This window comes from Ambystoma mexicanum, chromosome 1q, assembly GCF_040938575.1.
Source record: "Ambystoma mexicanum isolate Mex_15411 chromosome 1q, UKY_AmexF1_1, whole genome shotgun sequence".
Taxonomy (NCBI): Eukaryota; Metazoa; Chordata; class Amphibia; order Caudata; family Ambystomatidae; genus Ambystoma; species Ambystoma mexicanum.
Genome location: NC_090922.1, coordinates 1254441211 through 1254467499, shown reverse-complemented (window position 1 = coordinate 1254467499; position 26289 = coordinate 1254441211). Strand labels below are relative to the sequence as shown.

Here is a 26289-nt window from a genome sequence, read left to right as displayed (position 1 = left end):
TCTCTAACCCAGTGGTGCTCCAAGTTGGTTTGGCAAACGTTTGCAAAGAAGCCGCCCGTAAATTCAGATCAAACCACACTAGCACTCACCCAAGCGTCGGTTCCTTATAAAAAGGGGGAAAAAAAGCACCTCTAAAAAATAAGAAATAAACACACACACAATTTTCCTGCTCCGGTCTCCTCGACTCCTTGGAAGGCAAAGGGCGATGTTGGTTGAGGCCCTTACCTTCTCCGGCTGGTGGCCTACAAGTTCAGGAAAGAAGCAGGCCCAGTAACAGCAACTGAGGCCCCCAGCCCAGCCTAGCCCATGCAGGGAACACCTGAAGGCTGACTCTCTAACCCAGTGCTGCTCCAAGTTGGTTTGGCAAATGTTTGCAAAGAAGCTGCCTGTAAATTCAGCTCAAGCCACACTAGCACTCACCCAAGCGTCGGTTCCTTATAAAAAGGAAAAAAAAGCACCTCTAAAAAATAAGAAATAAACACACACCCAATTTTCCTGCTCCAGTCTCCTCGACCCCTTGGAAGGCAGAGGGCGATGTTGGTTGCAGCCCTTACCTTCTCCGGCTGGTGGCCTACAAGTGCAGGAAAGAAGCAGGCCCAGTAACAGCAACTGAGGCCCCCAACCCAGCACAGCGCAGGCAGGCATCAGCTGAAGGCTGATTCTCTACCCCATTGGTGCTCCAAGTTGGTTTGGCAAACGTTTGCAAAGAAGCCGCCCGTAAATTCAGATCAAACCACACTAGCACTCACCCAAGCGTCGGGAAGGCGGAGGGCAATGTCAGCTGAGGGCCTCACCTTCTCCGGCGGGTGGCCTACACGTCCAGGAAAGAAGCAAGCCCAGGAACAGCAGCTGAGGCCCCCAGCCCAGCCCAGCCCAGCCCAGCCCTGCCCAGGTCAGGCATCAGCTGAAGGCCGACTCCCTGCACATGGGAAGGACCGAGGCCAGACCCTGGGCTCCTGGGCTCCTGGGCCCCTAGGCTGAAGGCTCGCCTCGGCTCGACCAGCGCTCGATCAGGCTCGATCAGGCGAGATTATTAGGTAGCATGGGGCCCAGCTGGGACTTCTAGGAAGCTTAGGGTGACCGCCACTTCTTCCCCATCCAGAGGCCTGGCTATGGAGACGAGAGGCATGATGTGGCCTCCCTTCCTGCCTCTTGAAGGCCCCTCTCCCCCCGTGAGCAGTTCCCGCTCCAAGTGTCCCCCTGTCTCCCAAGGTGCACTCTACCTCTAGACCCCACATATGCAGATGAGACCCATCCACTTCCCTCCACTAGCTGTAGGGGGCCTTGCGTGTCCACGTTTCAATGGCAGGGAAAGGGCCCACTCGAGAGAAAACAGAAAGACGCTGAAGGAGCTTTGGCAGGGACACGAGCTGCTCTTTTTTGCTCCATCCGAGCCGACAAGCTGCCGTCGATTCAGCCTCCCGCTGCTGGAGTGTGCTGCTCCAAGTTAGTTTGGCGAAAACGTGTTCGCTACTGACGGGGGTCTGTATTGGAGCAAGGGCTGCTGGCTGCCCCTTTGCCTTTTTCACGCGCTGTGTTTGTTAAAATTAAAAGGAGAATGGAGGAAAATGATAGCTCAAGGCGGAGAAGACGAACGCCACCTATCGGGGACAGAGTAGCAAAATGCCTACAGCACCTGGTATTCCCAGGCGGTCTCCCATCCAAGTACTAACCAGGCCCGACCCTGCTTAGCTTCCGAGATCGGACGAGATCGGGCGCATTCAGGGTGGTATGGCCGTAGGCGAGGAGTGCGCCGATTCCGAGCCTCTTGTGCTGTGTCAGCTCGGCATCCACCCCCCTCTTGCAATGCTGAACGCTGTCCTCGGCAGTGTGTTTCTGCTCTAAGAGTGTGCCGATTCCGAGCCTCTTGTGCTGTGTCGGCTCTGACGTCCCCACCCCTCTTGCAATGCTGAACGCTGTCCTCGGCAGTGTGTTTCTGCACTAAGAGTCAGCCGATTCCGAGCCTCTTGTGCTGTGTCGGCTCTGACGTCCACACCCCTCTTGCAATGCTGAACGCTGTCCTCGGCAGTGTGTTTCTGCTCTAAGAGTCAGCCGATTCCGAGCCTCTTGTGCTGTGTCGGCTCTGAAGTCCACACCCCTCTTGCAATGCTGAACGCTGTCCTCTGCAGTGTGCTGCTGCTCTTTTTTTGCCTCAAGCTCAGGAGCCACAGCTGCCGGCTTGGAAAAGCAACGAGCAGCTCCATGCACCCACTTTTGAAATACCCGCTTGCCTATTCATGTTTGCAAAGAAACTGCCTGTAAATTCAGCTCAAGCCACACTAGCACTCACTCTACCAAGCGTCAGTTCCTTACAAAAATAAAAATAAATCTCTAAAAGAAAGAAATAAACACACACACACACACACACAATTTTCCTGCTGGGGTCTCCTCGACTCTTTGGAAGGCAGAGGTCGACGTGGGTTAAGGCCCTTCCTTACCTTCTCTGCTGGTGGTCTACGAGTGCAGGAAAGAAGCAGGCCCAGTAACAGCAACCGAGGCCCCCAGCCCAGCCCAGCCCATGCAGAAAACACCTGAAGGCTGACTCTCTAACCCAGTGCTGCTCCAAGTTGGTTTGGCAAAAGTTTGCAAAGAAGCTGCCTGTAAATTCAGCTCAAGCCACACTAGCACTCACCCAAGCGTCGGGTCCTTATAAAAAGGAAAAAAAGCACCTCTAAAAAATAAGAAATAAACACACACACAATTTTCCTGCTCCGGTCTCCTCGACTCCTTGGAAGGCAGAGGGCGATGTTGGTTGCGGCCCTTACCTTCTCCGGCTGGTGGCCTACAAGTGCAGGAAAGAAGCAGGCCCAGTAACAGCAACTGAGGCCCCCAACCCAGCACAGCCCAGGCAGGCATCAGCTGAAGGCTGATTCTCTAACCCAGTGGTGCTCCAAGTTGGTTTGGCAAACGTTTGCAAAGAAGCCGCCCGTAAATTCAGATCAAACCACACTAGCACTCACCCAAGCGTCGGTTCCTTATAAAAAGGGGGAAAAAAGCACCTCTAAAAAATAAGAAATAAACACACACACAATTTTCCTGCTCCGGTCTCCTCGACTCCTTGGAAGGCAAAGGGCGATGTTGGTTGAGGCCCTTACCTTCTCCGGCTGGTGGCCTACAAGTTCAGGAAAGAAGCAGGCCCAGTAACAGCAACTGAGGCCCCCAGCCCAGCCTAGCCCATGCAGGGAACACCTGAAGGCTGACTCTCTAACCCAGTGCTGCTCCAAGTTGGTTTGGCAAATGTTTGCAAAGAAGCTGCCTGTAAATTCAGCTCAAGCCACACTAGCACTCACCCAAGCGTCGGTTCCTTATAAAAAGGAAAAAAAAGCACCTCTAAAAAATAAGAAATAAACACACACCCAATTTTCCTGCTCCAGTCTCCTCGACCCCTTGGAAGGCAGAGGGCGATGTTGGTTGCAGCCCTTACCTTCTCCGGCTGGTGGCCTACAAGTGCAGGAAAGAAGCAGGCCCAGTAACAGCAACTGAGGCCCCCAACCCAGCACAGCGCAGGCAGGCATCAGCTGAAGGCTGATTCTCTACCCCATTGGTGCTCCAAGTTGGTTTGGCAAACGTTTGCAAAGAAGCCGCCCGTAAATTCAGATCAAACCACACTAGCACTCACCCAAGCGTCGGGAAGGCGGAGGGCAATGTCAGCTGAGGGCCTCACCTTCTCCGGCGGGTGGCCTACACGTCCAGGAAAGAAGCAAGCCCAGGAACAGCAGCTGAGGCCCCCAGCCCAGCCCAGCCCAGCCCAGCCCAGCCCTGCCCAGGTCAGGCATCAGCTGAAGGCCGACTCCCTGCACATGGGAAGGACCGAGGCCAGACCCTGGGCTCCTGGGCTCCTGGGCCCCTAGGCTGAAGGCTCGACCAGCGCTCGATCAGCGCTCGATCAGGCGAGATTATTAGGTAGCATGGGGCCCAGCTGGGTCTTCTAGGAAGCTTAGGGTGACCGCCACTTCTTCCCCATCCAGAGGCCTGGCTATGGAGACGAGAGGCATGATGTGGCCTCCCTTCCTGCCTCTTGAAGGCCCCTCTCCCCCCGTGAGCAGTTCCCGCTCCAAGTGTCCCCCTGTCTCCCAAGGTGCACTCTACCTCTAGACCCGACATATGCAGATGAGACCCATCCACTTCCCTCCACTAGCTGTAGGGGGCCTTGCGTGTCCACGTTTCAATGGCAGGGAAAGGGCCCACTCGAGAGAAAACAGAAAGACGCTGAAGGAGCTTTGGCAGGGACACGAGCTGCTCTTTTTTGCTCCATCCGAGCCGACAAGCTGCCGTCGATTCAGCCTCCCGCTGCTGGAGTGTGCTGCTCCAAGTTAGTTTGGCGAAAACGTGTTCGCTACTGACGGGGGTCTGTATTGGAGCAAGGGCTGCTGGCTGCCCCTTTGCCTTTTTCACGCGCTGTGTTTGTTAAAATTAAAAGGAGAATGGAGGAAAATGATAGCTCAAGGCGGAGAAGACGAACGCCACCTATCGGGGACAGAGTAGCAAAATGCCTACAGCACCTGGTATTCCCAGGCGGTCTCCCATCCAAGTACTAACCAGGCCCGACCCTGCTTAGCTTCCGAGATCGGACGAGATCGGGCGCATTCAGGGTGGTATGGCCGTAGGCGAGGAGTGCGCCGATTCCGAGCCTCTTGTGCTGTGTCAGCTCGGCATCCACCCCCCTCTTGCAATGCTGAACGCTGTCCTCGGCAGTGTGTTTCTGCTCTAAGAGTGTGCCGATTCCGAGCCTCTTGTGCTGTGTCGGCTCTGACGTCCCCACCCCTCTTGCAATGCTGAACGCTGTCCTCGGCAGTGTGTTTCTGCACTAAGAGTCAGCCGATTCCGAGCCTCTTGTGCTGTGTCGGCTCTGACGTCCACACCCCTCTTGCAATGCTGAACGCTGTCCTCGGCAGTGTGTTTCTGCTCTAAGAGTCAGCCGATTCCGAGCCTCTTGTGCTGTGTCGGCTCTGAAGTCCACACCCCTCTTGCAATGCTGAACGCTGTCCTCTGCAGTGTGCTGCTGCTCTTTTTTTGCCTCAAGCTCAGGAGCCACAGCTGCCGGCTTGGAAAAGCAACGAGCAGCTCCATGCACCCACTTTTGAAATACCCGCTTGCCTATTCCTGTTTGCAAAGAAACTGCCTGTAAATTCAGCTCAAGCCACACTAGCACTCACTCTACCAAGCGTCAGTTCCTTACAAAAATAAAAATAAATCTCTAAAAGAAAGAAATAAACACACACACACACACACAATTTTCCTGCTGGGGTCTCCTCGACTCTTTGGAAGGCAGAGGTCGACGTGGGTTAAGGCCCTTCCTTACCTTCTCTGCTGGTGGTCTACGAGTGCAGGAAAGAAGCAGGCCCAGTAACAGCAACCGAGGCCCCCAGCCCAGCCCAGCCCATGCAGAAAACACCTGAAGGCTGACTCTCTAACCCAGTGCTGCTCCAAGTTGGTTTGGCAAAAGTTTGCAAAGAAGCTGCCTGTAAATTCAGCTCAAGCCACACTAGCACTCACCCAAGCGTCGGGTCCTTATAAAAAGGAAAAAAAGCACCTCTAAAAAATAAGAAATAAACACACACACAATTTTCCTGCTCCGGTCTCCTCGACTCCTTGGAAGGCAGAGGGCGATGTTGGTTGCGGCCCTTACCTTCTCCGGCTGGTGGCCTACAAGTGCAGGAAAGAAGCAGGCCCAGTAACAGCAACTGAGGCCCCCAACCCAGCACAGCCCAGGCAGGCATCAGCTGAAGGCTGATTCTCTAACCCAGTGGTGCTCCAAGTTGGTTTGGCAAACGTTTGCAAAGAAGCCGCCCGTAAATTCAGATCAAACCACACTAGCACTCACCCAAGCGTCGGTTCCTTATAAAAAGGGGGAAAAAAGCACCTCTAAAAAATAAGAAATAAACACACACACAATTTTCCTGCTCCGGTCTCCTCGACTCCTTGGAAGGCAAAGGGCGATGTTGGTTGAGGCCCTTACCTTCTCCGGCTGGTGGCCTACAAGTTCAGGAAAGAAGCAGGCCCAGTAACAGCAACTGAGGCCCCCAGCCCAGCCTAGCCCATGCAGGGAACACCTGAAGGCTGACTCTCTAACCCAGTGCTGCTCCAAGTTGGTTTGGCAAATGTTTGCAAAGAAGCTGCCTGTAAATTCAGCTCAAGCCACACTAGCACTCACCCAAGCGTCGGTTCCTTATAAAAAGGAAAAAAAAGCACCTCTAAAAAATAAGAAATAAACACACACCCAATTTTCCTGCTCCAGTCTCCTCGACCCCTTGGAAGGCAGAGGGCGATGTTGGTTGCAGCCCTTACCTTCTCCGGCTGGTGGCCTACAAGTGCAGGAAAGAAGCAGGCCCAGTAACAGCAACTGAGGCCCCCAACCCAGCACAGCGCAGGCAGGCATCAGCTGAAGGCTGATTCTCTACCCCATTGGTGCTCCAAGTTGGTTTGGCAAACGTTTGCAAAGAAGCCGCCCGTAAATTCAGATCAAACCACACTAGCACTCACCCAAGCGTCGGGAAGGCGGAGGGCAATGTCAGCTGAGGGCCTCACCTTCTCCGGCGGGTGGCCTACACGTCCAGGAAAGAAGCAAGCCCAGGAACAGCAGCTGAGGCCCCCAGCCCAGCCCAGCCCAGCCCAGCCCAGCCCTGCCCAGGTCAGGCATCAGCTGAAGGCCGACTCCCTGCACATGGGAAGGACCGAGGCCAGACCCTGGGCTCCTGGGCTCCTGGGCCCCTAGGCTGAAGGCTCGACCAGCGCTCGATCAGCGCTCGATCAGGCGAGATTATTAGGTAGCATGGGGCCCAGCTGGGTCTTCTAGGAAGCTTAGGGTGACCGCCACTTCTTCCCCATCCAGAGGCCTGGCTATGGAGACGAGAGGCATGATGTGGCCTCCCTTCCTGCCTCTTGAAGGCCCCTCTCCCCCCGTGAGCAGTTCCCGCTCCAAGTGTCCCCCTGTCTCCCAAGGTGCACTCTACCTCTAGACCCGACATATGCAGATGAGACCCATCCACTTCCCTCCACTAGCTGTAGGGGGCCTTGCGTGTCCACGTTTCAATGGCAGGGAAAGGGCCCACTCGAGAGAAAACAGAAAGACGCTGAAGGAGCTTTGGCAGGGACACGAGCTGCTCTTTTTTGCTCCATCCGAGCCGACAAGCTGCCGTCGATTCAGCCTCCCGCTGCTGGAGTGTGCTGCTCCAAGTTAGTTTGGCGAAAACGTGTTCGCTACTGACGGGGGTCTGTATTGGAGCAAGGGCTGCTGGCTGCCCCTTTGCCTTTTTCACGCGCTGTGTTTGTTAAAATTAAAAGGAGAATGGAGGAAAATGATAGCTCAAGGCGGAGAAGACGAACGCCACCTATCGGGGACAGAGTAGCAAAATGCCTACAGCACCTGGTATTCCCAGGCGGTCTCCCATCCAAGTACTAACCAGGCCCGACCCTGCTTAGCTTCCGAGATCGGACGAGATCGGGCGCATTCAGGGTGGTATGGCCGTAGGCGAGGAGTGCGCCGATTCCGAGCCTCTTGTGCTGTGTCAGCTCGGCATCCACCCCCCTCTTGCAATGCTGAACGCTGTCCTCGGCAGTGTGTTTCTGCTCTAAGAGTGTGCCGATTCCGAGCCTCTTGTGCTGTGTCGGCTCTGACGTCCCCACCCCTCTTGCAATGCTGAACGCTGTCCTCGGCAGTGTGTTTCTGCACTAAGAGTCAGCCGATTCCGAGCCTCTTGTGCTGTGTCGGCTCTGACGTCCACACCCCTCTTGCAATGCTGAACGCTGTCCTCGGCAGTGTGTTTCTGCTCTAAGAGTCAGCCGATTCCGAGCCTCTTGTGCTGTGTCGGCTCTGAAGTCCACACCCCTCTTGCAATGCTGAACGCTGTCCTCTGCAGTGTGCTGCTGCTCTTTTTTTGCCTCAAGCTCAGGAGCCACAGCTGCCGGCTTGGAAAAGCAACGAGCAGCTCCATGCACCCACTTTTGAAATACCCGCTTGCCTATTCCTGTTTGCAAAGAAACTGCCTGTAAATTCAGCTCAAGCCACACTAGCACTCACTCTACCAAGCGTCAGTTCCTTACAAAAATAAAAATAAATCTCTAAAAGAAAGAAATAAACACACACACACACACACAATTTTCCTGCTGGGGTCTCCTCGACTCTTTGGAAGGCAGAGGTCGACGTGGGTTAAGGCCCTTCCTTACCTTCTCTGCTGGTGGTCTACGAGTGCAGGAAAGAAGCAGGCCCAGTAACAGCAACCGAGGCCCCCAGCCCAGCCCAGCCCATGCAGGGAACACCTGAAGGCTGACTCTCTAACCCAGTGCTGCTCCAAGTTGGTTTGGCAAAAGTTTGCAAAGAAGCTGCCTGTAAATTCAGCTCAAGCCACACTAGCACTCACCCAAGCGTCGGGTCCTTATAAAAAGGAAAAAAAGCACCTCTAAAAAATAAGAAATAAACACACACACAATTTTCCTGCTCCGGTCTCCTCGACTCCTTGGAAGGCAGAGGGCGATGTTGGTTGCGGCCCTTACCTTCTCCTGCTGGTGGCCTACAAGTGCAGGAAAGAAGCAGGCCCAGTAACAGCAACTGAGGCCCCCAACCCAGCACAGCCAAGGCAGGCATCAGCTGAAGGCTGATTCTCTAACCCAGTGGTGCTCCAAGTTGGTTTGGCAAACGTTTGCAAAGAAGCCGCCCGTAAATTCAGATCAAACCACACTAGCACTCACCCAAGCGTCGGTTCCTTATAAAAAGGGGGAAAAAAAGCACCTCTAAAAAATAAGAAATAAACACACACACAATTTTCCTGCTCCGGTCTCCTCGACTCCTTGGAAGGCAAAGGGCGATGTTGGTTGAGGCCCTTACCTTCTCCGGCTGGTGGCCTACAAGTTCAGGAAAGAAGCAGGCCCAGTAACAGCAACTGAGGCCCCCAGCCCAGCCTAGCCCATGCAGGGAACACCTGAAGGCTGACTCTCTAACCCAGTGCTGCTCCAAGTTGGTTTGGCAAATGTTTGCAAAGAAGCTGCCTGTAAATTCAGCTCAAGCCACACTAGCACTCACCCAAGCGTCGGTTCCTTATAAAAAGGAAAAAAAAGCACCTCTAAAAAATAAGAAATAAACACACACCCAATTTTCCTGCTCCAGTCTCCTCGACCCCTTGGAAGGCAGAGGGCGATGTTGGTTGCAGCCCTTACCTTCTCCGGCTGGTGGCCTACAAGTGCAGGAAAGAAGCAGGCCCAGTAACAGCAACTGAGGCCCCCAACCCAGCACAGCGCAGGCAGGCATCAGCTGAAGGCTGATTCTCTACCCCATTGGTGCTCCAAGTTGGTTTGGCAAACGTTTGCAAAGAAGCCGCCCGTAAATTCAGATCAAACCACACTAGCACTCACCCAAGCGTCGGGAAGGCGGAGGGCAATGTCAGCTGAGGGCCTCACCTTCTCCGGCGGGTGGCCTACACGTCCAGGAAAGAAGCAAGCCCAGGAACAGCAGCTGAGGCCCCCAGCCCAGCCCAGCCCAGCCCAGCCCAGCCCAGCCCTGCCCAGGTCAGGCATCAGCTGAAGGCCGACTCCCTGCACATGGGAAGGACCGAGGCCAGACCCTGGGCTCCTGGGCTCCTGGGCCCCTAGGCTGAAGGCTCGACCAGCGCTCGATCAGCGCTCGATCAGGCGAGATTATTAGGTAGCATGGGGCCCAGCTGGGTCTTCTAGGAAGCTTAGGGTGACCGCCACTTCTTCCCCATCCAGAGGCCTGGCTATGGAGACGAGAGGCATGATGTGGCCTCCCTTCCTGCCTCTTGAAGGCCCCTCTCCCCCCGTGAGCAGTTCCCGCTCCAAGTGTCCCCCTGTCTCCCAAGGTGCACTCTACCTCTAGACCCCACATATGCAGATGAGACCCATCCACTTCCCTCCACTAGCTGTAGGGGGCCTTGCGTGTCCACGTTTCAATGGCAGGGAAAGGGCCCACTCGAGAGAAAACAGAAAGACGCTGAAGGAGCTTTGGCAGGGACACGAGCTGCTCTTTTTTGCTCCATCCGAGCCGACAAGCTGCCGTCGATTCAGCCTCCCGCTGCTGGAGTGTGCTGCTCCAAGTTAGTTTGGCGAAAACGTGTTCGCTACTGACGGGGGTCTGTATTGGAGCAAGGGCTGCTGGCTGCCCCTTTGCCTTTTTCACGCGCTGTGTTTGTTAAAATTAAAAGGAGAATGGAGGAAAATGATAGCTCAAGGCGGAGAAGACGAACGCCACCTATCGGGGACAGAGTAGCAAAATGCCTACAGCACCTGGTATTCCCAGGCGGTCTCCCATCCAAGTACTAACCAGGCCCGACCCTGCTTAGCTTCCGAGATCGGACGAGATCGGGCGCATTCAGGGTGGTATGGCCGTAGGCGAGGAGTGCGCCGATTCCGAGCCTCTTGTGCTGTGTCAGCTCGGCATCCACCCCCCTCTTGCAATGCTGAACGCTGTCCTCGGCAGTGTGTTTCTGCTCTAAGAGTGTGCCGATTCCGAGCCTCTTGTGCTGTGTCGGCTCTGACGTCCCCACCCCTCTTGCAATGCTGAACGCTGTCCTCGGCAGTGTGTTTCTGCACTAAGAGTCAGCCGATTCCGAGCCTCTTGTGCTGTGTCGGCTCTGACGTCCACACCCCTCTTGCAATGCTGAACGCTGTCCTCGGCAGTGTGTTTCTGCTCTAAGAGTCAGCCGATTCCGAGCCTCTTGTGCTGTGTCGGCTCTGAAGTCCACACCCCTCTTGCAATGCTGAACGCTGTCCTCTGCAGTGTGCTGCTGCTCTTTTTTTGCCTCAAGCTCAGGAGCCACAGCTGCCGGCTTGGAAAAGCAACGAGCAGCTCCATGCACCCACTTTTGAAATACCCGCTTGCCTATTCCTGTTTGCAAAGAAACTGCCTGTAAATTCAGCTCAAGCCACACTAGCACTCACTCTACCAAGCGTCAGTTCCTTACAAAAATAAAAATAAATCTCTAAAAGAAAGAAATAAACACACACACACACACACAATTTTCCTGCTGGGGTCTCCTCGACTCTTTGGAAGGCAGAGGTCGACGTGGGTTAAGGCCCTTCCTTACCTTCTCTGCTGGTGGTCTACGAGTGCAGGAAAGAAGCAGGCCCAGTAACAGCAACCGAGGCCCCCAGCCCAGCCCAGCCCATGCAGGGAACACCTGAAGGCTGACTCTCTAACCCAGTGCTGCTCCAAGTTGGTTTGGCAAAAGTTTGCAAAGAAGCTGCCTGTAAATTCAGCTCAAGCCACACTAGCACTCACCCAAGCGTCGGGTCCTTATAAAAAGGAAAAAAAGCACCTCTAAAAAATAAGAAATAAACACACACACAATTTTCCTGCTCCGGTCTCCTCGACTCCTTGGAAGGCAGAGGGCGATGTTGGTTGCGGCCCTTACCTTCTCCGGCTGGTGGCCTACAAGTGCAGGAAAGAAGCAGGCCCAGTAACAGCAACTGAGGCCCCCAACCCAGCACAGCCAAGGCAGGCATCAGCTGAAGGCTGATTCTCTAACCCAGTGGTGCTCCAAGTTGGTTTGGCAAACGTTTGCAAAGAAGCCGCCCGTAAATTCAGATCAAACCACACTAGCACTCACCCAAGCGTCGGTTCCTTATAAAAAGGGGGAAAAAAAGCACCTCTAAAAAATAAGAAATAAACACACACACAATTTTCCTGCTCCGGTCTCCTCGACTCCTTGGAAGGCAAAGGGCGATGTTGGTTGAGGCCCTTACCTTCTCCGGCTGGTGGCCTACAAGTTCAGGAAAGAAGCAGGCCCAGTAACAGCAACTGAGGCCCCCAGCCCAGCCTAGCCCATGCAGGGAACACCTGAAGGCTGACTCTCTAACCCAGTGCTGCTCCAAGTTGGTTTGGCAAATGTTTGCAAAGAAGCTGCCTGTAAATTCAGCTCAAGCCACACTAGCACTCACCCAAGCGTCGGTTCCTTATAAAAAGGAAAAAAAAGCACCTCTAAAAAATAAGAAATAAACACACACCCAATTTTCCTGCTCCAGTCTCCTCGACCCCTTGGAAGGCAGAGGGCGATGTTGGTTGCAGCCCTTACCTTCTCCGGCTGGTGGCCTACAAGTGCAGGAAAGAAGCAGGCCCAGTAACAGCAACTGAGGCCCCCAACCCAGCACAGCGCAGGCAGGCATCAGCTGAAGGCTGATTCTCTACCCCATTGGTGCTCCAAGTTGGTTTGGCAAACGTTTGCAAAGAAGCCGCCCGTAAATTCAGATCAAACCACACTAGCACTCACCCAAGCGTCGGGAAGGCGGAGGGCAATGTCAGCTGAGGGCCTCACCTTCTCCGGCGGGTGGCCTACACGTCCAGGAAAGAAGCAAGCCCAGGAACAGCAGCTGAGGCCCCCAGCCCAGCCCAGCCCAGCCCAGCCCTGCCCAGGTCAGGCATCAGCTGAAGGCCGACTCCCTGCACATGGGAAGGACCGAGGCCAGACCCTGGGCTCCTGGGCTCCTGGGCCCCTAGGCTGAAGGCTCGACCAGCGCTCGATCAGCGCTCGATCAGGCGAGATTATTAGGTAGCATGGGGCCCAGCTGGGACTTCTAGGAAGCTTAGGGTGACCGCCACTTCTTCCCCATCCAGAGGCCTGGCTATGGAGACGAGAGGCATGATGTGGCCTCCCTTCCTGCCTCTTGAAGGCCCCTCTCCCCCCGTGAGCAGTTCCCGCTCCAAGTGTCCCCCTGTCTCCCAAGGTGCACTCTACCTCTAGACCCCACATATGCAGATGAGACCCATCCACTTCCCTCCACTAGCTGTAGGGGGCCTTGCGTGTCCACGTTTCAATGGCAGGGAAAGGGCCCACTCGAGAGAAAACAGAAAGACGCTGAAGGAGCTTTGGCAGGGACACGAGCTGCTCTTTTTTGCTCCATCCGAGCCGACAAGCTGCCGTCGATTCAGCCTCCCGCTGCTGGAGTGTGCTGCTCCAAGTTAGTTTGGCGAAAACGTGTTCGCTACTGACGGGGGTCTGTATTGGAGCAAGGGCTGCTGGCTGCCCCTTTGCCTTTTTCACGCGCTGTGTTTGTTAAAATTAAAAGGAGAATGGAGGAAAATGATAGCTCAAGGCGGAGAAGACGAACGCCACCTATCGGGGACAGAGTAGCAAAATGCCTACAGCACCTGGTATTCCCAGGCGGTCTCCCATCCAAGTACTAACCAGGCCCGACCCTGCTTAGCTTCCGAGATCGGACGAGATCGGGCGCATTCAGGGTGGTATGGCCGTAGGCGAGGAGTGCGCCGATTCCGAGCCTCTTGTGCTGTGTCAGCTCGGCATCCACCCCCCTCTTGCAATGCTGAACGCTGTCCTCGGCAGTGTGTTTCTGCTCTAAGAGTGTGCCGATTCCGAGCCTCTTGTGCTGTGTCGGCTCTGACGTCCCCACCCCTCTTGCAATGCTGAACGCTGTCCTCGGCAGTGTGTTTCTGCACTAAGAGTCAGCCGATTCCGAGCCTCTTGTGCTGTGTCGGCTCTGACGTCCACACCCCTCTTGCAATGCTGAACGCTGTCCTCGGCAGTGTGTTTCTGCTCTAAGAGTCAGCCGATTCCGAGCCTCTTGTGCTGTGTCGGCTCTGAAGTCCACACCCCTCTTGCAATGCTGAACGCTGTCCTCTGCAGTGTGCTGCTGCTCTTTTTTTGCCTCAAGCTCAGGAGCCACAGCTGCCGGCTTGGAAAAGCAACGAGCAGCTCCATGCACCCACTTTTGAAATACCCGCTTGCCTATTCATGTTTGCAAAGAAACTGCCTGTAAATTCAGCTCAAGCCACACTAGCACTCACTCTACCAAGCGTCAGTTCCTTACAAAAATAAAAATAAATCTCTAAAAGAAAGAAATAAACACACACACACACACACACAATTTTCCTGCTGGGGTCTCCTCGACTCTTTGGAAGGCAGAGGTCGACGTGGGTTAAGGCCCTTCCTTACCTTCTCTGCTGGTGGTCTACGAGTGCAGGAAAGAAGCAGGCCCAGTAACAGCAACCGAGGCCCCCAGCCCAGCCCAGCCCATGCAGAAAACACCTGAAGGCTGACTCTCTAACCCAGTGCTGCTCCAAGTTGGTTTGGCAAAAGTTTGCAAAGAAGCTGCCTGTAAATTCAGCTCAAGCCACACTAGCACTCACCCAAGCGTCGGGTCCTTATAAAAAGGAAAAAAAGCACCTCTAAAAAATAAGAAATAAACACACACACAATTTTCCTGCTCCGGTCTCCTCGACTCCTTGGAAGGCAGAGGGCGATGTTGGTTGCGGCCCTTACCTTCTCCGGCTGGTGGCCTACAAGTGCAGGAAAGAAGCAGGCCCAGTAACAGCAACTGAGGCCCCCAACCCAGCACAGCCCAGGCAGGCATCAGCTGAAGGCTGATTCTCTAACCCAGTGGTGCTCCAAGTTGGTTTGGCAAACGTTTGCAAAGAAGCCGCCCGTAAATTCAGATCAAACCACACTAGCACTCACCCAAGCGTCGGTTCCTTATAAAAAGGGGGAAAAAAGCACCTCTAAAAAATAAGAAATAAACACACACACAATTTTCCTGCTCCGGTCTCCTCGACTCCTTGGAAGGCAAAGGGCGATGTTGGTTGAGGCCCTTACCTTCTCCGGCTGGTGGCCTACAAGTTCAGGAAAGAAGCAGGCCCAGTAACAGCAACTGAGGCCCCCAGCCCAGCCTAGCCCATGCAGGGAACACCTGAAGGCTGACTCTCTAACCCAGTGCTGCTCCAAGTTGGTTTGGCAAATGTTTGCAAAGAAGCTGCCTGTAAATTCAGCTCAAGCCACACTAGCACTCACCCAAGCGTCGGTTCCTTATAAAAAGGAAAAAAAAGCACCTCTAAAAAATAAGAAATAAACACACACCCAATTTTCCTGCTCCAGTCTCCTCGACCCCTTGGAAGGCAGAGGGCGATGTTGGTTGCAGCCCTTACCTTCTCCGGCTGGTGGCCTACAAGTGCAGGAAAGAAGCAGGCCCAGTAACAGCAACTGAGGCCCCCAACCCAGCACAGCGCAGGCAGGCATCAGCTGAAGGCTGATTCTCTACCCCATTGGTGCTCCAAGTTGGTTTGGCAAACGTTTGCAAAGAAGCCGCCCGTAAATTCAGATCAAACCACACTAGCACTCACCCAAGCGTCGGGAAGGCGGAGGGCAATGTCAGCTGAGGGCCTCACCTTCTCCGGCGGGTGGCCTACACGTCCAGGAAAGAAGCAAGCCCAGGAACAGCAGCTGAGGCCCCCAGCCCAGCCCAGCCCAGCCCAGCCCAGCCCTGCCCAGGTCAGGCATCAGCTGAAGGCCGACTCCCTGCACATGGGAAGGACCGAGGCCAGACCCTGGGCTCCTGGGCTCCTGGGCCCCTAGGCTGAAGGCTCGACCAGCGCTCGATCAGCGCTCGATCAGGCGAGATTATTAGGTAGCATGGGGCCCAGCTGGGTCTTCTAGGAAGCTTAGGGTGACCGCCACTTCTTCCCCATCCAGAGGCCTGGCTATGGAGACGAGAGGCATGATGTGGCCTCCCTTCCTGCCTCTTGAAGGCCCCTCTCCCCCCGTGAGCAGTTCCCGCTCCAAGTGTCCCCCTGTCTCCCAAGGTGCACTCTACCTCTAGACCCGACATATGCAGATGAGACCCATCCACTTCCCTCCACTAGCTGTAGGGGGCCTTGCGTGTCCACGTTTCAATGGCAGGGAAAGGGCCCACTCGAGAGAAAACAGAAAGACGCTGAAGGAGCTTTGGCAGGGACACGAGCTGCTCTTTTTTGCTCCATCCGAGCCGACAAGCTGCCGTCGATTCAGCCTCCCGCTGCTGGAGTGTGCTGCTCCAAGTTAGTTTGGCGAAAACGTGTTCGCTACTGACGGGGGTCTGTATTGGAGCAAGGGCTGCTGGCTGCCCCTTTGCCTTTTTCACGCGCTGTGTTTGTTAAAATTAAAAGGAGAATGGAGGAAAATGATAGCTCAAGGCGGAGAAGACGAACGCCACCTATCGGGGACAGAGTAGCAAAATGCCTACAGCACCTGGTATTCCCAGGCGGTCTCCCATCCAAGTACTAACCAGGCCCGACCCTGCTTAGCTTCCGAGATCGGACGAGATCGGGCGCATTCAGGGTGGTATGGCCGTAGGCGAGGAGTGCGCCGATTCCGAGCCTCTTGTGCTGTGTCAGCTCGGCATCCACCCCCCTCTTGCAATGCTGAACGCTGTCCTCGGCAGTGTGTTTCTGCTCTAAGAGTGTGCCGATTCCGAGCCTCTTGTGCTGTGTCGGCTCTGACGTCCCCACCCCTCTTGCAATGCTGAACGCTGTCCTCGGCAGTGTGTTTCTGCACTAAGAGTCAGCCGATTCCGAGCCTCTTGTGCTGTGTCGGCTCTGACGTCCACACCCCTCTTGCAATGCTGAACGCTGTCCTCGGCAGTGTGTTTCTGCTCTAAGAGTCAGCCGATTCCGAGCCTCTTGTGCTGTGTCGGCTCTGAAGTCCACACCCCTCTTGCAATGCTGAACGCTGTCCTCTGCAGTGTGCTGCTGCTCTTTTTTTGCCTCAAGCTCAGGAGCCACAGCTGCCGGCTTGGAAAAGCAACGAGCAGCTCCATGCACCCACTTTTGAAATACCCGCTTGCCTATTCCTGTTTGCAAAGAAACTGCCTGTAAATTCAGCTCAAGCCACACTAGCACTCACTCTACCAAGCGTCAGTTCCTTACAAAAATAAAAATAAATCTCTAAAAGAAAGAAATAAACACACACACACACACACAATTTTCCTGCTGGGGTCTCCTCGACTCTTTGGAAGGCAGAGGTCGACGTGGGTTAAGGCCCTTCCTTACCTTCTCTGCTGGTGGTCTACGAGTGCAGGAAAGAAGCAGGCCCAGTAACAGCAACCGAGGCCCCCAGCCCAGCCCAGCCCATGCAGAAAACACCTGAAGGCTGACTCTCTAACCCAGTGCTGCTCCAAGTTGGTTTGGCAAAAGTTTGCAAAGAAGCTGCCTGTAAATTCAGCTCAAGCCACACTAGCACTCACCCAAGCGTCGGGTCCTTATAAAAAGGAAAAAAAGCACCTCTAAAAAATAAGAAATAAACACACACACAATTTTCCTGCTCCGGTCTCCTCGACTCCTTGGAAGGCAGAGGGCGATGTTGGTTGCGGCCCTTACCTTCTCCGGCTGGTGGCCTACAAGTGCAGGAAAGAAGCAGGCCCAGTAACAGCAACTGAGGCCCCCAACCCAGCACAGCCCAGGCAGGCATCAGCTGAAGGCTGATTCTCTAACCCAGTGGTGCTCCAAGTTGGTTTGGCAAACGTTTGCAAAGAAGCCGCCCGTAAATTCAGATCAAACCACACTAGCACTCACCCAAGCGTCGGTTCCTTATAAAAAGGGGGAAAAAAGCACCTCTAAAAAATAAGAAATAAACACACACACAATTTTCCTGCTCCGGTCTCCTCGACTCCTTGGAAGGCAAAGGGCGATGTTGGTTGAGGCCCTTACCTTCTCCGGCTGGTGGCCTACAAGTTCAGGAAAGAAGCAGGCCCAGTAACAGCAACTGAGGCCCCCAGCCCAGCCTAGCCCATGCAGGGAACACCTGAAGGCTGACTCTCTAACCCAGTGCTGCTCCAAGTTGGTTTGGCAAATGTTTGCAAAGAAGCTGCCTGTAAATTCAGCTCAAGCCACACTAGCACTCACCCAAGCGTCGGTTCCTTATAAAAAGGAAAAAAAAGCACCTCTAAAAAATAAGAAATAAACACACACCCAATTTTCCTGCTCCAGTCTCCTCGACCCCTTGGAAGGCAGAGGGCGATGTTGGTTGCAGCCCTTACCTTCTCCGGCTGGTGGCCTACAAGTGCAGGAAAGAAGCAGGCCCAGTAACAGCAACTGAGGCCCCCAACCCAGCACAGCGCAGGCAGGCATCAGCTGAAGGCTGATTCTCTACCCCATTGGTGCTCCAAGTTGGTTTGGCAAACGTTTGCAAAGAAGCCGCCCGTAAATTCAGATCAAACCACACTAGCACTCACCCAAGCGTCGGGAAGGCGGAGGGCAATGTCAGCTGAGGGCCTCACCTTCTCCGGCGGGTGGCCTACACGTCCAGGAAAGAAGCAAGCCCAGGAACAGCAGCTGAGGCCCCCAGCCCAGCCCAGCCCAGCCCAGCCCAGCCCTGCCCAGGTCAGGCATCAGCTGAAGGCCGACTCCCTGCACATGGGAAGGACCGAGGCCAGACCCTGGGCTCCTGGGCTCCTGGGCCCCTAGGCTGAAGGCTCGACCAGCGCTCGATCAGCGCTCGATCAGGCGAGATTATTAGGTAGCATGGGGCCCAGCTGGGTCTTCTAGGAAGCTTAGGGTGACCGCCACTTCTTCCCCATCCAGAGGCCTGGCTATGGAGACGAGAGGCATGATGTGGCCTCCCTTCCTGCCTCTTGAAGGCCCCTCTCCCCCCGTGAGCAGTTCCCGCTCCAAGTGTCCCCCTGTCTCCCAAGGTGCACTCTACCTCTAGACCCGACATATGCAGATGAGACCCATCCACTTCCCTCCACTAGCTGTAGGGGGCCTTGCGTGTCCACGTTTCAATGGCAGGGAAAGGGCCCACTCGAGAGAAAACAGAAAGACGCTGAAGGAGCTTTGGCAGGGACACGAGCTGCTCTTTTTTGCTCCATCCGAGCCGACAAGCTGCCGTCGATTCAGCCTCCCGCTGCTGGAGTGTGCTGCTCCAAGTTAGTTTGGCGAAAACGTGTTCGCTACTGACGGGGGTCTGTATTGGAGCAAGGGCTGCTGGCTGCCCCTTTGCCTTTTTCACGCGCTGTGTTTGTTAAAATTAAAAGGAGAATGGAGGAAAATGATAGCTCAAGGCGGAGAAGACGAACGCCACCTATCGGGGACAGAGTAGCAAAATGCCTACAGCACCTGGTATTCCCAGGCGGTCTCCCATCCAAGTACTAACCAGGCCCGACCCTGCTTAGCTTCCGAGATCGGACGAGATCGGGCGCATTCAGGGTGGTATGGCCGTAGGCGAGGAGTGCGCCGATTCCGAGCCTCTTGTGCTGTGTCAGCTCGGCATCCACCCCCCTCTTGCAATGCTGAACGCTGTCCTCGGCAGTGTGTTTCTGCTCTAAGAGTGTGCCGATTCCGAGCCTCTTGTGCTGTGTCGGCTCTGACGTCCCCACCCCTCTTGCAATGCTGAACGCTGTCCTCGGCAGTGTGTTTCTGCACTAAGAGTCAGCCGATTCCGAGCCTCTTGTGCTGTGTCGGCTCTGACGTCCACACCCCTCTTGCAATGCTGAACGCTGTCCTCGGCAGTGTGTTTCTGCTCTAAGAGTCAGCCGATTCCGAGCCTCTTGTGCTGTGTCGGCTCTGAAGTCCACACCCCTCTTGCAATGCTGAACGCTGTCCTCTGCAGTGTGCTGCTGCTCTTTTTTTGCCTCAAGCTCAGGAGCCACAGCTGCCGGCTTGGAAAAGCAACGAGCAGCTCCATGCACCCACTTTTGAAATACCCGCTTGCCTATTCCTGTTTGCAAAGAAACTGCCTGTAAATTCAGCTCAAGCCACACTAGCACTCACTCTACCAAGCGTCAGTTCCTTACAAAAATAAAAATAAATCTCTAAAAGAAAGAAATAAACACACACACACACACACAATTTTCCTGCTGGGGTCTCCTCGACTCTTTGGAAGGCAGAGGTCGACGTGGGTTAAGGCCCTTCCTTACCTTCTCTGCTGGTGGTCTACGAGTGCAGGAAAGAAGCAGGCCCAGTAACAGCAACCGAGGCCCCCAGCCCAGCCCAGCCCATGCAGGGAACACCTGAAGGCTGACTCTCTAACCCAGTGCTGCTCCAAGTTGGTTTGGCAAAAGTTTGCAAAGAAGCTGCCTGTAAATTCAGCTCAAGCCACACTAGCACTCACCCAAGCGTCGGGTCCTTATAAAAAGGAAAAAAAGCACCTCTAAAAAATAAGAAATAAACACACACACAATTTTCCTGCTCCGGTCTCCTCGACTCCTTGGAAGGCAGAGGGCGATGTTGGTTGCGGCCCTTACCTTCTCCTGCTGGTGGCCTACAAGTGCAGGAAAGAAGCAGGCCCAGTAACAGCAACTGAGGCCCCCAACCCAGCACAGCCAAGGCAGGCATCAGCTGAAGGCTGATTCTCTAACCCAGTGGTGCTCCAAGTTGGTTTGGCAAACGTTTGCAAAGAAGCCGCCCGTAAATTCAGATCAAACCACACTAGCACTCACCCAAGCGTCGGTTCCTTATAAAAAGGGGGAAAAAAAGCACCTCTAAAAAATAAGAAATAAACACACACACAATTTTCCTGCTCCGGTCTCCTCGACTCCTTGGAAGGCAAAGGGCGATGTTGGTTGAGGCCCTTACCTTCTCCGGCTGGTGGCCTACAAGTTCAGGAAAGAAGCAGGCCCAGTAACAGCAACTGAGGCCCCCAGCCCAGCCTAGCCCATGCAGGGAACACCTGAAGGCTGACTCTCTAACCCAGTGCTGCTCCAAGTTGGTTTGGCAAATGTTTGCAAAGAAGCTGCCTGTAAATTCAGCTCAAGCCACACTAGCACTCACCCAAGCGTCGGTTCCTTATAAAAAGGAAAAAAAAGCACCTCTAAAAAATAAGAAATAAACACACACCCAATTTTCCTGCTCCAGTCTCCTCGACCCCTTGGAAGGCAGAGGGCGATGTTGGTTGCAGCCCTTACCTTCTCCGGCTGGTGGCCTACAAGTGCAGGAAAGAAGCAGGCCCAGTAACAGCAACTGAGGCCCCCAACCCAGCACAGCGCAGGCAGGCATCAGCTGAAGGCTGATTCTCTACCCCATTGGTGCTCCAAGTTGGTTTGGCAAACGTTTGCAAAGAAGCCGCCCGTAAATTCAGATCAAACCACACTAGCACTCACCCAAGCGTCGGGAAGGCGGAGGGCAATGTCAGCTGAGGGCCTCACCTTCTCCGGCGGGTGGCCTACACGTCCAGGAAAGAAGCAAGCCCAGGAACAGCAGCTGAGGCCCCCAGCCCAGCCCAGCCCAGCCCAGCCCTGCCCAGGTCAGGCATCAGCTGAAGGCCGACTCCCTGCACATGGGAAGGACCGAGGCCAGACCCTGGGCTCCTGGGCTCCTGGGCCCCTAGGCTGAAGGCTCGCCTCGGCTCGACCAGCGCTCGATCAGGCTCGATCAGGCGAGATTATTAGGTAGCATGGGGCCCAGCTGGGACTTCTAGGAAGCTTAGGGTGACCGCCACTTCTTCCCCATCCAGAGGCCTGGCTATGGAGACGAGAGGCATGATGTGGCCTCCCTTCCTGCCTCTTGAAGGCCCCTCTCCCCCCGTGAGCAGTTCCCGCTCCAAGTGTCCCCCTGTCTCCCAAGGTGCACTCTACCTCTAGACCCCACATATGCAGATGAGACCCATCCACTTCCCTCCACTAGCTGTAGGGGGCCTTGCGTGTCCACGTTTCAATGGCAGGGAAAGGGCCCACTCGAGAGAAAACAGAAAGACGCTGAAGGAGCTTTGGCAGGGACACGAGCTGCTCTTTTTTGCTCCATCCGAGCCGACAAGCTGCCGTCGATTCAGCCTCCCGCTGCTGGAGTGTGCTGCTCCAAGTTAGTTTGGCGAAAACGTGTTCGCTACTGACGGGGGTCTGTATTGGAGCAAGGGCTGCTGGCTGCCCCTTTGCCTTTTTCACGCGCTGTGTTTGTTAAAATTAAAAGGAGAATGGAGGAAAATGATAGCTCAAGGCGGAGAAGACGAACGCCACCTATCGGGGACAGAGTAGCAAAATGCCTACAGCACCTGGTATTCCCAGGCGGTCTCCCATCCAAGTACTAACCAGGCCCGACCCTGCTTAGCTTCCGAGATCGGACGAGATCGGGCGCATTCAGGGTGGTATGGCCGTAGGCGAGGAGTGCGCCGATTCCGAGCCTCTTGTGCTGTGTCAGCTCGGCATCCACCCCCCTCTTGCAATGCTGAACGCTGTCCTCGGCAGTGTGTTTCTGCTCTAAGAGTGTGCCGATTCCGAGCCTCTTGTGCTGTGTCGGCTCTGACGTCCCCACCCCTCTTGCAATGCTGAACGCTGTCCTCGGCAGTGTGTTTCTGCACTAAGAGTCAGCCGATTCCGAGCCTCTTGTGCTGTGTCGGCTCTGACGTCCACACCCCTCTTGCAATGCTGAACGCTGTCCTCGGCAGTGTGTTTCTGCTCTAAGAGTCAGCCGATTCCGAGCCTCTTGTGCTGTGTCGGCTCTGAAGTCCACACCCCTCTTGCAATGCTGAACGCTGTCCTCTGCAGTGTGCTGCTGCTCTTTTTTTGCCTCAAGCTCAGGAGCCACAGCTGCCGGCTTGGAAAAGCAACGAGCAGCTCCATGCACCCACTTTTGAAATACCCGCTTGCCTATTCATGTTTGCAAAGAAACTGCCTGTAAATTCAGCTCAAGCCACACTAGCACTCACTCTACCAAGCGTCAGTTCCTTACAAAAATAAAAATAAATCTCTAAAAGAAAGAAATAAACACACACACACACACACACAATTTTCCTGCTGGGGTCTCCTCGACTCTTTGGAAGGCAGAGGTCGACGTGGGTTAAGGCCCTTCCTTACCTTCTCTGCTGGTGGTCTACGAGTGCAGGAAAGAAGCAGGCCCAGTAACAGCAACCGAGGCCCCCAGCCCAGCCCAGCCCATGCAGAAAACACCTGAAGGCTGACTCTCTAACCCAGTGCTGCTCCAAGTTGGTTTGGCAAAAGTTTGCAAAGAAGCTGCCTGTAAATTCAGCTCAAGCCACACTAGCACTCACCCAAGCGTCGGGTCCTTATAAAAAGGAAAAAAAGCACCTCTAAAAAATAAGAAATAAACACACACACAATTTTCCTGCTCCGGTCTCCTCGACTCCTTGGAAGGCAGAGGGCGATGTTGGTTGCGGCCCTTACCTTCTCCGGCTGGTGGCCTACAAGTGCAGGAAAGAAGCAGGCCCAGTAACAGCAACTGAGGCCCCCAACCCAGCACAGCCCAGGCAGGCATCAGCTGAAGGCTGATTCTCTAACCCAGTGGTGCTCCAAGTTGGTTTGGCAAACGTTTGCAAAGAAGCCGCCCGTAAATTCAGATCAAACCACACTAGCACTCACCCAAGCGTCGGTTCCTTATAAAAAGGGGGAAAAAAGCACCTCTAAAAAATAAGAAATAAACACACACACAATTTTCCTGCTCCGGTCTCCTCGACTCCTTGGAAGGCAAAGGGCGATGTTGGTTGAGGCCCTTACCTTCTCCGGCTGGTGGCCTACAAGTTCAGGAAAGAAGCAGGCCCAGTAACAGCAACTGAGGCCCCCAGCCCAGCCTAGCCCATGCAGGGAACACCTGAAGGCTGACTCTCTAACCCAGTGCTGCTCCAAGTTGGTTTGGCAAATGTTTGCAAAGAAGCTGCCTGTAAATTCAGCTCAAGCCACACTAGCACTCACCCAAGCGTCGGTTCCTTATAAAAAGGAAAAAAAAGCACCTCTAAAAAATAAGAAATAAACACACACCCAATTTTCCTGCTCCAGTCTCCTCGACCCCTTGGAAGGCAGAGGGCGATGTTGGTTGCAGCCCTTACCTTCTCCGGCTGGTGGCCTACAAGTGCAGGAAAGAAGCAGGCCCAGTAACAGCAACTGAGGCCCCCAACCCAGCACAGCGCAGGCAGGCATCAGCTGAAGGCTGATTCTCTACCCCATTGGTGCTCCAAGTTGGTTTGGCAAACGTTTGCAAAGAAGCCGCCCGTAAATTCAGATCAAACCACACTAGCACTCACCCAAGCGTCGGGAAGGCGGAGGGCAATGTCAGCTGAGGGCCTCACCTTCTCCGGCGGGTGGCCTACACGTCCAGGAAAGAAGCAAGCCCAGGAACAGCAGCTGAGGCCCCCAGCCCAGCCCAGCCCAGCCCAGCCCAGCCCTGCCCAGGTCAGGCATCAGCTGAAGGCCGACTCCCTGCACATGGGAAGGACCGAGGCCAGACCCTGGGCTCCTGGGCTCCTGGGCCCCTAGGCTGAAGGCTCGACCAGCGCTCGATCAGCGCTCGATCAGGCGAGATTATTAGGTAGCATGGGGCCCAGCTGGGTCTTCTAGGAAGCTTAGGGTGACCGCCACTTCTTCCCCATCCAGAGGCCTGGCTATGGAGACGAGAGGCATGATGTGGCCTCCCTTCCTGCCTCTTGAAGGCCCCTCTCCCCCCGTGAGCAGTTCCCGCTCCAAGTGTCCCCCTGTCTCCCAAGGTGCACTCTACCTCTAGACCCGACATATGCAGATGAGACCCATCCACTTCCCTCCACTAGCTGTAGGGGGCCTTGCGTGTCCACGTTTCAATGGCAGGGAAAGGGCCCACTCGAGAGAAAACAGAAAGACGCTGAAGGAGCTTTGGCAGGGACACGAGCTGCTCTTTTTTGCTCCATCCGAGCCGACAAGCTGCCGTCGATTCAGCCTCCCGCTGCTGGAGTGTGCTGCTCCAAGTTAGTTTGGCGAAAACGTGTTCGCTACTGACGGGGGTCTGTATTGGAGCAAGGGCTGCTGGCTGCCCCTTTGCCTTTTTCACGCGCTGTGTTTGTTAAAATTAAAAGGAGAATGGAGGAAAATGATAGCTCAAGGCGGAGAAGACGAACGCCACCTATCGGGGACAGAGTAGCAAAATGCCTACAGCACCTGGTATTCCCAGGCGGTCTCCCATCCAAGTACTAACCAAGCCCGACCCTGCTTAGCTTCCGAGATCGGACGAGATCGGGCGCATTCAGGGTGGTATGGCCGTAGGCGAGGAGTGCGCCGATTCCGAGCCTCTTGTGCTGTGTCAGCTCGGCATCCACCCCCCTCTTGCAATGCTGAACGCTGTCCTCGGCAGTGTGTTTCTGCTCTAAGAGTGTGCCGATTCCGAGCCTCTTGTGCTGTGTCGGCTCTGACGTCCCCACCCCTCTTGCAATGCTGAACGCTGTCCTCGGCAGTGTGTTTCTGCACTAAGAGTCAGCCGATTCCGAGCCTCTTGTGCTGTGTCGGCTCTGACGTCCACACCCCTCTTGCAATGCTGAACGCTGTCCTCGGCAGTGTGTTTCTGCTCTAAGAGTCAGCCGATTCCGAGCCTCTTGTGCTGTGTCGGCTCTGAAGTCCACACCCCTCTTGCAATGCTGAACGCTGTCCTCTGCAGTGTGCTGCTGCTCTTTTTTTGCCTCAAGCTCAGGAGCCACAGCTGCCGGCTTGGAAAAGCAACGAGCAGCTCCATGCACCCACTTTTGAAATACCCGCTTGCCTATTCCTGTTTGCAAAGAAACTGCCTGTAAATTCAGCTCAAGCCACACTAGCACTCACTCTACCAAGCGTCAGTTCCTTACAAAAATAAAAATAAATCTCTAAAAGAAAGAAATAAACACACACACACACACACAATTTTCCTGCTGGGGTCTCCTCGACTCTTTGGAAGGCAGAGGTCGACGTGGGTTAAGGCCCTTCCTTACCTTCTCTGCTGGTGGTCTACGAGTGCAGGAAAGAAGCAGGCCCAGTAACAGCAACCGAGGCCCCCAGCCCAGCCCAGCCCATGCAGGGAACACCTGAAGGCTGACTCTCTAACCCAGTGCTGCTCCAAGTTGGTTTGGCAAAAGTTTGCAAAGAAGCTGCCTGTAAATTCAGCTCAAGCCACACTAGCACTCACCCAAGCGTCGGGTCCTTATAAAAAGGAAAAAAAGCACCTCTAAAAAATAAGAAATAAACACACACACAATTTTCCTGCTCCGGTCTCCTCGACTCCTTGGAAGGCAGAGGGCGATGTTGGTTGCGGCCCTTACCTTCTCCTGCTGGTGGCCTACAAGTGCAGGAAAGAAGCAGGCCCAGTAACAGCAACTGAGGCCCCCAACCCAGCACAGCCAAGGCAGGCATCAGCTGAAGGCTGATTCTCTAACCCAGTGGTGCTCCAAGTTGGTTTGGCAAACGTTTGCAAAGAAGCCGCCCGTAAATTCAGATCAAACCACACTAGCACTCACCCAAGCGTCGGTTCCTTATAAAAAGGGGGAAAAAAAGCACCTCTAAAAAATAAGAAATAAACACACACACAATTTTCCTGCTCCGGTCTCCTCGACTCCTTGGAAGGCAAAGGGCGATGTTGGTTGAGGCCCTTACCTTCTCCGGCTGGTGGCCTACAAGTTCAGGAAAGAAGCAGGCCCAGTAACAGCAACTGAGGCCCCCAGCCCAGCCTAGCCCATGCAGGGAACACCTGAAGGCTGACTCTCTAACCCAGTGCTGCTCCAAGTTGGTTTGGCAAATGTTTGCAAAGAAGCTGCCTGTAAATTCAGCTCAAGCCACACTAGCACTCACCCAAGCGTCGGTTCCTTATAAAAAGGAAAAAAAAGCACCTCTAAAAAATAAGAAATAAACACACACCCAATTTTC

The 26289-nt window shown here is 54.6% G+C and overlaps 9 non-coding genes across 9 annotated transcripts; all 9 read right to left on the bottom strand.

The window, feature by feature from the left end:
• Positions 1 to 1624: 1624 nt before the first annotated feature.
• Positions 1625 to 1743, bottom strand: LOC138564401 (5S ribosomal RNA). Its single transcript, XR_011300350.1, has one exon. It is a non-coding gene; the product is annotated as a 5S ribosomal RNA (ribosomal RNA).
• A 2747-nt stretch (positions 1744 to 4490) lies between these two features.
• Positions 4491 to 4609, bottom strand: LOC138564389 (5S ribosomal RNA). The gene has a single exon (XR_011300339.1). It is a non-coding gene; the product is annotated as a 5S ribosomal RNA (ribosomal RNA).
• Positions 4610 to 7354: 2745 nt separating this feature from the next.
• LOC138564378 (5S ribosomal RNA) lies at positions 7355 to 7473 on the bottom strand. The gene has a single exon (XR_011300328.1). It is a non-coding gene; the product is annotated as a 5S ribosomal RNA (ribosomal RNA).
• A 2751-nt stretch (positions 7474 to 10224) lies between these two features.
• Positions 10225 to 10343, bottom strand: LOC138564365 (5S ribosomal RNA). The gene has a single exon (XR_011300316.1). It is a non-coding gene; the product is annotated as a 5S ribosomal RNA (ribosomal RNA).
• Positions 10344 to 13084: 2741 nt separating this feature from the next.
• On the bottom strand, positions 13085 to 13203 carry LOC138564354 (5S ribosomal RNA). Its single transcript, XR_011300305.1, has one exon. It is a non-coding gene; the product is annotated as a 5S ribosomal RNA (ribosomal RNA).
• Positions 13204 to 15950: 2747 nt separating this feature from the next.
• On the bottom strand, positions 15951 to 16069 carry LOC138564343 (5S ribosomal RNA). Its single transcript, XR_011300294.1, has one exon. It is a non-coding gene; the product is annotated as a 5S ribosomal RNA (ribosomal RNA).
• A 2745-nt stretch (positions 16070 to 18814) lies between these two features.
• LOC138564332 (5S ribosomal RNA) lies at positions 18815 to 18933 on the bottom strand. The gene has a single exon (XR_011300283.1). It is a non-coding gene; the product is annotated as a 5S ribosomal RNA (ribosomal RNA).
• Positions 18934 to 21683: 2750 nt separating this feature from the next.
• On the bottom strand, positions 21684 to 21802 carry LOC138564320 (5S ribosomal RNA). Its single transcript, XR_011300272.1, has one exon. It is a non-coding gene; the product is annotated as a 5S ribosomal RNA (ribosomal RNA).
• Positions 21803 to 24549: 2747 nt separating this feature from the next.
• LOC138564528 (5S ribosomal RNA) lies at positions 24550 to 24668 on the bottom strand. Its single transcript, XR_011300474.1, has one exon. It is a non-coding gene; the product is annotated as a 5S ribosomal RNA (ribosomal RNA).
• Positions 24669 to 26289: the final 1621 nt, after the last annotated feature.